At 38.7% G+C, this 8,720-nt stretch overlaps 1 pseudogene; it reads right to left on the bottom strand.

Annotated features, from left to right (window-relative positions):
- Positions 1-6,686: 6,686 nt before the first annotated feature.
- On the bottom strand, positions 6,687-7,629 carry LOC120440018 (annotated as a pseudogene).
- Between the last annotated feature and the right edge of the window lie 1,091 nt (positions 7,630-8,720).

Genomic DNA, 8,720 nt, shown 5'->3' with positions numbered 1-8,720 from the left:
TGTGACTTGAGAGTTATTGCAAAACGCTTTTTTCTGTGAAAAGAAATAAGGCGCATAGTTTAGTTCTTCCATGACAACTGTGTTGGAAGTCTGCGACCAACATTCAAATTCATGAGCTGCCTCTGTTTTCTCTGGGGCCTCTGTTTTTGTGCTAGTGTACTTTTCTTGGAGCTTTTTCTTTCTGGATTGTCCTTAATTTTTTACTGCCCATTGTAAAAGATTAATGTGTATTTATGTGCTGACAATTTGTTGTCCCTTTGTTAAAGCTGGCTTTCGAAAATCCATTGGTACAGGGGGTATTTATACCCTCGGTTTTAAACTGAAATCCTTTTAAGTCAGTGACGTACTTGATGTCTTTGAACTTAGCTCCGCCCACTTCGGGTAAAACGGAAGCGTTGCTTAGCAACCGGTGCACGCGCCTCTGGCTGAATCCGTTCGGAGCAATGACTGTAAAAAACATGGACGACGCGACAGCTCCCCAAAAAGGAAGCCAAAACGTCTCTATCGCCCCCTGGTGTCTGGCTGCAGTATAGGTCATAAACCCCGCCTCCTCCATGTTATCGGATGGGACTGGTGTCAGACTAAAATAAATTTATTCTCCTCAGGTAATTTTTTCCAAAGATTCTTTCTTTTGTTTTCAATAGTTCTCATCATGCTGATTGATGTCCAAGGGTCTCCTCTCCCATATGATGTTAAATTGGGGTGAAACGTCATCATAACAGCTTTGGCTACGTCCCACACGCATTCGGTATTTTTGAAAACGCAGATTTTTCTATGCGTTTGCACCTTTCGTCCACACGTAAACGGCGTTTTCGGTCACTGAAAACGGAGATTTTTAAAAACGCCTGCCAGGGTGGATATTTTCGAAAACTCCGTTTTTGCATTTACGTGTGGACAAGAAAAACGGAGAAAACGCAGCGTCAAAGGTGTGCGCCTCTTTTGACGTCACACTGTGCGCCACGTTTTGTTTCGGTAAAATGAATTTCTACAATACCGTTACTGTTAATTGTACTCTCTGCAGTGTTTAAATGCTTACATATACACACACAGTTACTGTCCCTCCACACATACGACTCGGTTCTGCTTCTACCCCATCTTTGTTTACTATTTCCCACCGAGGCTTCTAGACTTCTGATTGGCCAACATTTCTACACGGTTTGGAATATATCGCCACCTGTTGCTTTGGCATGCTCCTAGCAGCGTTTTCCTTCATTTCTGCGTTTACGTGTGGACGGGATTATTTTTTAAAACGAAAACGGAAAATCTCCGTTTTCAAAAATACCCGTGTGCGTGTGGGCGTAGCCTTTGACTGGCAGCTGCAGTCACGGAGAAACTTATGTATCTCTGTTCGGGAATAGCAGATAGAGCATAGGCTCTGAGAACGCTTCGTTACGAAAACACGACGGACTGTAACCTGACAGCCTGAGGTGCTCTTCAGTAAACTGGACTACCCGACAGAAGGACCCGAGGCCCCGCTGCACTTTTTCGGTAAATTAAACGTGTTTGTAAGCTAATCCGTAACTACCGTCCTTAGCTAGGTCCTGAGACCTAGCTAGCTAAAATGAGCACTCGGCTGTCGGGGTTCGTTTAGCTAATCTGTGCAGGTGAATGAATTTACCCTGACTAAAGAAATCAAGAGAAACGCCCGGGCTACTCAGTCACTAATTACTGTTACTGTACTTTTATGACAAGTATTATACTGTAAAAGCAACAGGCTGCACCTGCTTCAGCTCCTGTGCAGAGCTGAATATTAACCCTTTAGAGCCGAGCGTGGCGCCCCGCCACAATTTGCGTATCTATTTTTAAATCCCTGTATCACTGCAACCACGTAAGCTAGCGCAATAATTTTTTTGCATATGAAACCGGATAAGTTGTACTTACATCTTATGCCATCAGCTTGTCCTAGGTCACGGTTTTCTTCCACATATAGCTTTGCAAAAACTGCATAAAAAGCGCTTGCAGCAACAAAAACATAATACTCCAGAAACACGCTTTGCCGATCCGATCAGCTGTTCATAACACTTCCTACGTTGGAATAGACGTCAGCGCGAACTTTCGCATGTCCGCCATTACCTGACCGAAACCGGAAGTGACGTCATTTCGCGGAAATGTAGTTTTTTTTTACTGTCAGGGCCTCAGAGCCTATACTGGTGTTTTTAAAAGTTATCTTTGACTTTATGACTTTCTGTGTCGTTTCTGGGATGCTTAGAACTCAAATTGCACTGCTGAAATGGTTTATTTTGATGCATATGCTGCTTTTTTTGCAAATTTGCACTATAATATTTATTTTCGTTTTTCCTGCAGTATATAAAAATTGGTGTATTTCAAAAGTAAAACTATGAAGACACTTCAAATAAATTTCCTGTGGTGGGAAACTAGTTTGTGCAACTTTTTTGTATTTACAGTTTTGAGGGATAAGCCTCTTAAATTTCTCTAACTAGAAATATATGTTAAAAAAACAAAAAAACGATTTTAAATTTTTTTGTAGTTTATTGCACTTTTTGCAATTTATGTAATTACTATGCACTTAATGCATACATATTATTAAAATTTGGGCTGTAATGGTTGTATTGATGTATATCAACTTGAAATGCTCCCAAAATTGGCACTACAGCATGTAAAAATATAATATAAGCTCTTGCGGACTTGGTTCTATGGTAGGTCTTAAAGGGTTAAATATGTGCAAACAGCAGCATGTTTTCAGTCTCTTGCCACATCTGTAAAGACAGTAACATTTTTTTTTTTTTTTAAAAGCTTGTACTTCAGTAACTCCTCATTAATCAGTAACTATGGATTAAAGTACTGTAGTGTACTGTAATACTGAAAAAATGTAAGAGAAGAACTCAGATCCTGAGTGTGTGAGAACAGAGAAAGATCAGCTTTATTTCAGTTTTGAGGGATACAATTTATATTTGAGTTTGATGGTTCTGTTCTCTTTGTGATTACAGGAGCTGCCCTCAGATTCAGACCTCAGCACCACCCAGTGACAGCAGACAGATCATCCAACATGTTAACTGAAAAATGAACTGATGAAAACAGTACAAAGGTTAAAGTACCACATGTGCTGTAGTGAAAGCTGCAGCTGTTTTATTGATAAAGACAAAAAGGAGTAATCACCCATGTAACTGTGTCACTATATATCAGCATTAACAGGACCACAGTTTGGTGTTTCACAAAGCTGCTGATCTCAGACCTGCACAGCTTCTGTTTTAAACACTTGATGTACTCAGCTGCATGAAGAGCATATGAGATTTTCTCTAACACAATTAAATAAAACCTGATGAAGGTCAAAGGTCGTCACTTGTATGTTGAACTACAAACTTATGATCTGGAATTCTTTCACAGTTTTTTGCAGATAGTGTGTTATTTACCATAAAATGATTCAGAGTTATTCATACCACAGTAACCAGAGAGGATCATATGTTTTTAAATATAACTTTCTACAGGACTGAATATAATATCTTTATATAAAAGTCCGAGCCTCTGGGGAGTATCCGAGTATTTATAACATTACACAAACCTAAGGTCTCCATCACAGTGTTCATGAACTGCTGGGTTTATCCATCTCCTGGATCGGGCCTTCGGAGGAGTGCTGAAGATTTCCCTGTGAGGGAGCTGCTGGTGAAGATCATGAGTCCTGCTTGATCAATGCGATGAGCTTCAGTCTTCCTGGTGTTTCTTAAATGATGCCTCTTTCAGTGGGTCAACAGAACTTATCCTTATCCTTGTTTCCTATATAAGATAACTCTTTATTGTCATTGCACAGTCATACATAGTACAATAGTACAATGAAATTGGAAAACTGTCCTACATTGGCACTACATATAACACAACACGACACGATACGACACATCACAACGCAACACAAACAACACAACACAGTATAATAACTTAGTAATACAAAAGAATAAGTGTATTGTATTGCACACTGTTATTATTGCACATTAATTATTATTTAACTTTGTTATAAATATAAATATTATTATTGTTACTGTTTTTACCATTGTTACCTCCCCTCCCAAAAAGTCCAGGCAGGTAGCCAGTCAGGTCAGCTATTTGCATTGATTAGGGCTATTGCCTTGTTGTAAAAGCTGTCCTTTAGTCTATTTGTTCGGGACCTCAGCAGCCTGAACCTCCTGCCAGACGGCAGCAGCTTAAACACCCGGTGTCCTGGGTGTGTACAATCCCGTGGGATGCTGCGGCCCTCTTGAGACAGCGAGTGCTGTACAGGTCCTTCAGGGAGGGAAGAGGATGTCCAATGATTTTTGGGCCATATTGATGACCCTCTGGAGTGCCTTTCTGTGTGCTGTGGTGCAGCTGGAGAACCACACGCCGATGCAATATGTCAGCACACTTTCAATGGAGCAGTGGTAGAAGATGGTCAGCAGCTCCTTCTTCAGGTCCATTTTTCTGAGGATTCTCAGAAAGTGGAGACGCTGTTGGGCCTTCTTTAAAACCGCAGAGATGTTAGAGCTCCATTGGAGGTCTGTGTCTATGTTCACACCCAGAAACTTGAAACTGGAGACCCTTTCCACACACTATATGTGATGAATGAGCTACAGTGCTATCTTAATGTAATATAAAAACAAAACAGCTGTAATAAGGTATACAATCCTTACTTTGTTGACTGAATATATTATATAAATAATACCCTGGCAATATGAAATGTATATGTAACCAATTTTGTTGAATCATGTCTTTCAGTTTTTATTCAGTTAGATTTTTCTGTTTTTTTTGTGTTAGTTATCGTCTCTCTTTTCTTGTCTATGCGTGGAGCTGTTTGCACATTGTTGGGAAGGATAATACTAAATACTGGGGGCTGCTAATAGTTAATAAAACTTGAACTTTCCATTATAATTTCACTTTATTCTAATATATATATATTAGAATAATATATCCCAAATACTTAGCAATAGAAGGTACTAGATAATAAGATAATTCATTATTATTTGCTTTTATAAATTAAAATTATCTAAAAGATTTTTTCCCCTTTTTAATTTTATGTCTTTATATGAGAGTTGACTGGAGCTGTTTTTGCAGTGTTTTCAATACAGTAATGACCAGTCAGACTGTACTGGTGTTTTTAAACTAGAAATAGAAAACCTTAGAGATGTTCCAGAGATGTAGTAAAGGAGGACATAAAGAGGGGACATGAGTATGTGACACTGGAAGTGAGCAGCCCAAAGAAGATGATGACCACCCACCCAAGGCTAGAAGGGTAGTGGTCATTGCTGAGGCCATTGCCCAAGTGAGAGAAAGCAATTCACTCCGAATCTAATGGGTTCTGCTTTTGCACATACTTCCCCTATGTTTAATTAATTTCAGCATGGTAGGTTTTATGTAATATTGCAGAAAGAAAAAGCACATCACCAAAAATTGTAAGGCCGTCTGTTTTGTAAAGTATAATAGAAATAAAGGGAAAAAAACCAAAAACCCCAAAACAGTCCAAGCTAGATTTCAGTCATTTATTCAAAATATTTCCATGACAACTATTGGACAGAAATTACATTAGTGCATATTCAAGGTTATTTTATAAAGGATCTCAGATACATATTGCTCTCATTCAGATTTTCCAGTATTCAGAGTGATTAGGGTTACACACTAGTGAAGATTAGAAAGAAAATCCTCTCCTGAGAGAACTAAAAATACAACCCAGCACACACACCACTTTTGTCATCATCATATGGCCAAAGAAAGACAACATAAAACAAAAGAAAACACCCCCCCCAAAAAAAAAAAAAATTCTGTAGTTTAGTTTAAGACAGAGAAGAAGTGAAAGTCTATGGCTCAGAACAAAATGCAAAATCCAAGAAATGGTTTCGGTTCCTCTTGAAAAATTAAACTGAAATGTAAGCTTACAATTTATTCATTTACAGGGGTAAATTCAAATTTTGAGTGCAGAGAGAGTGCAACGTACCTTTTCTGAAATTAAAACTCCTTTAAGCACGAGTGAACACAAAGACTCAATACAAAAGTTAAATACCAAACAATAAATTAGGTTCATAAATTAATAAAAACATCTTGAAGCAACAGCTGTAATAACATAAATAAAGAAAACTGAGCTGCTCATCATTCACAAAGACCCCCCGGGCCCCCCGGGAAAAAAAAATGGCTACTGTGTTTTATTCCAGTGTTGCAATATCTAGGCTCAACTTCACTATCCTCTGTCCATCAATGTTCGGCAGCATCTCACTCCAGAAGAGAAAGGGGAATAAAGTTTCACAGCCTGCATAACCTGACACAGTGTTTCCTACAAGTCACACACAGAAAAGGCTGCCTGTGCGTGTCATTAAAACCCACATGGACATTAGGTTGTCTGCTCTAAGATAAAGATGTGTGGACGTTGGGTTTTGAGGACCATTCAGTAGCTTGCAGGAGGTTCATTAACCTCTGAAAAGTAATGTCAATGCCAGTATCACTACCAGTATTTCCCATCTAAAGACTGTACACACATTGTTTTCATGTAAACAGATGCATTTTCCTTTCCACACACACTCAGACCTAATTTACAAATCAGTCATCAACCAACATTTCTGAAAAGTCTGAGGACATTTAATGAAATTACGTACCAAACTATTGCTGTCATCGAAGACGTGTTTTTCATTCCCTTAGCATTCAAAAACAAAAAAAAAACAACAAACAAAAAAAAACTATGTTGGGATTTTTTTTTTAAGTCCCTTTCCCTGCCTTGTTTTCACATTATTAGTCCTTATACACAGTTTGCTGACCGTGGCCTCTTTCATCATGCATTATGTGTCTCCTTACGTGGATCCGTCGTACTCGTCTATCCCCTCCCACGGCACCCTCTTCCTCTGACTGACCAGTTCCCAGCGATGAACCGGAGCCTCTTGAATCTAAAAGGTGCAAGCCTCCTGGTCCAGATCCTCTGTTGTTCTCATAGATGAGGATATTGAGGGTTTCTTTGAATATTCGGGCTTCGGGAAACTCAACCTAGAAGCACAGGTGTTTGGGAAAGGGAAAGGTCGCTGAATATTTATTTGCTGTGTACAGCAACCTGAAAATGTGCTTATTTGTAATAAGTATATGTTCAGGGCATAAGCCCAATACTGGTACAGGAATAAGTTTAAAAATCATAATTGCACATCACTTTCAATTAGCCACATGCTTCCTGCCTCTTAATGTAGAAAGCTCAATAAATGACTCCAGTGGGAGGGTTTTCTCTTTGGATTTACTGTAGGTTAATTAAAAGGCTGCCATCATTACCAGTGTAAGTGTATTTCTCAAAATGTTGAACAAATGCTTTAATATTTATTAAACAATGCTTACTTTGGTCTGCTTCTTCTCTGTAGCATAGACAATGGAAGTGCAGCACACTTCAGCAATCTTGCGACCTTCGCCATAAAAAAAGACCAGCAGCAGATCTCATCCCCAGCACGTCTTTGACAAACAGGACGCGCCATTAAATCGCAGGACGAGTTTGTCAAACAGTTCAATGTTCTTCAGCAGGTTATCGTCAGAGTTGCTGGTCACAGTAGAGCAAGAAAAAGTAAGCATCTATGAACTTTGTGGATTCATTATCATTTTACAAATCCAAAGATCTTACCTGGTGTATGAGTATTTGTTGTTTCCTCTGTTGTTCTGCAACTTTACTACTGGCTGTAAGAGCAAGAAAGAGCAACATTAATAAGAGGGTACGTTTAATATAACCTAAAACGAGACAAACACTTAAACTGTTTCTTTCCAGTTAACAGTAAGTGAGGAGCCTTAAACCAAATGGGTCAGTTAAGTAGAAAACACACTGCTGGTGAACAACACAATAAAAACAAAAATAAAATTGCAAGCATCTAGTGCTACACTATTAATTTCCTACAAACGTGTTGAGAAAGTTTCTGGACACAGAAAAGCTTTAGGGCTTTTATTTTGAAATGCACAAGGGAAATGCTGAGTTTCTGTTGACAGGGTAATGCTGTAATTTGTGAAATGGGAACCACACTCTTTACACAGATGTTTTAAGAAAAAACAGGTCTGTCTGTAATATACAGGGAGTGCAGAATTATTAGGCAAGTTGTATTTTTGAGGAATAATTTTATTATTGAACAACAACCATTTTCTCAATGAACCCAAAAAACTCATTAATAGCAAAGCTGAATGTTTTTGGAAGTAGTTTTAGTTTGTTTTAGTTTTAGCTATTTTAGGGGGATATCTGTGTGTGCAGGTGACTATTACTGTGCATAATTATTAGGCAACTTAACAAAAACAAATATATACCCATTTCAATTATTTATTTTTACCAGTGAAACCAATATAACATCTCCACATTCACAAATATACATTTCTGACATTCAAAAACAAAACAAAAACAAATCAGCGACCAATATAGCCACCTTTCTTTGCAAGGACACTCAAAAGCCTGCCATCCATGGATTCTGTCAGTGTTTTGATCTGTTCACCATCAACATTGCGTGCAGCAGCAACCACAGCCTCCCAGACACTGTTCAGAGAGGTGTACTGTTTTCCCTCCTTGTAAATCTCACATTTGATGATGGACCACAGGTTCTCAATGGGGTTCAGATCAGGTGAACAAGGAGGCCATGTCATTAGTTTTTCACCACCATGGTTAATTATTGGCGTTGATCGACTTGGTAGGAATGATGGGACTGACCTACAAACAGGTCAGTGTTTTGGAAGGTTACTAGAACATAACAAATTAAATTCATGTTCAGTTTTGGGTCCATTGTACTCACTGAATTTTGTCCGAT

The sequence above is a fragment of the Oreochromis aureus genome, linkage group 4 (assembly GCF_013358895.1).
Source record: "Oreochromis aureus strain Israel breed Guangdong linkage group 4, ZZ_aureus, whole genome shotgun sequence".
NCBI lineage: Eukaryota > Metazoa > Chordata > Actinopteri > Cichliformes > Cichlidae > Oreochromis > Oreochromis aureus.
Note: the sequence above shows the minus strand (reverse complement) of the source record. Positions and strands in the feature narration are given on the sequence as shown.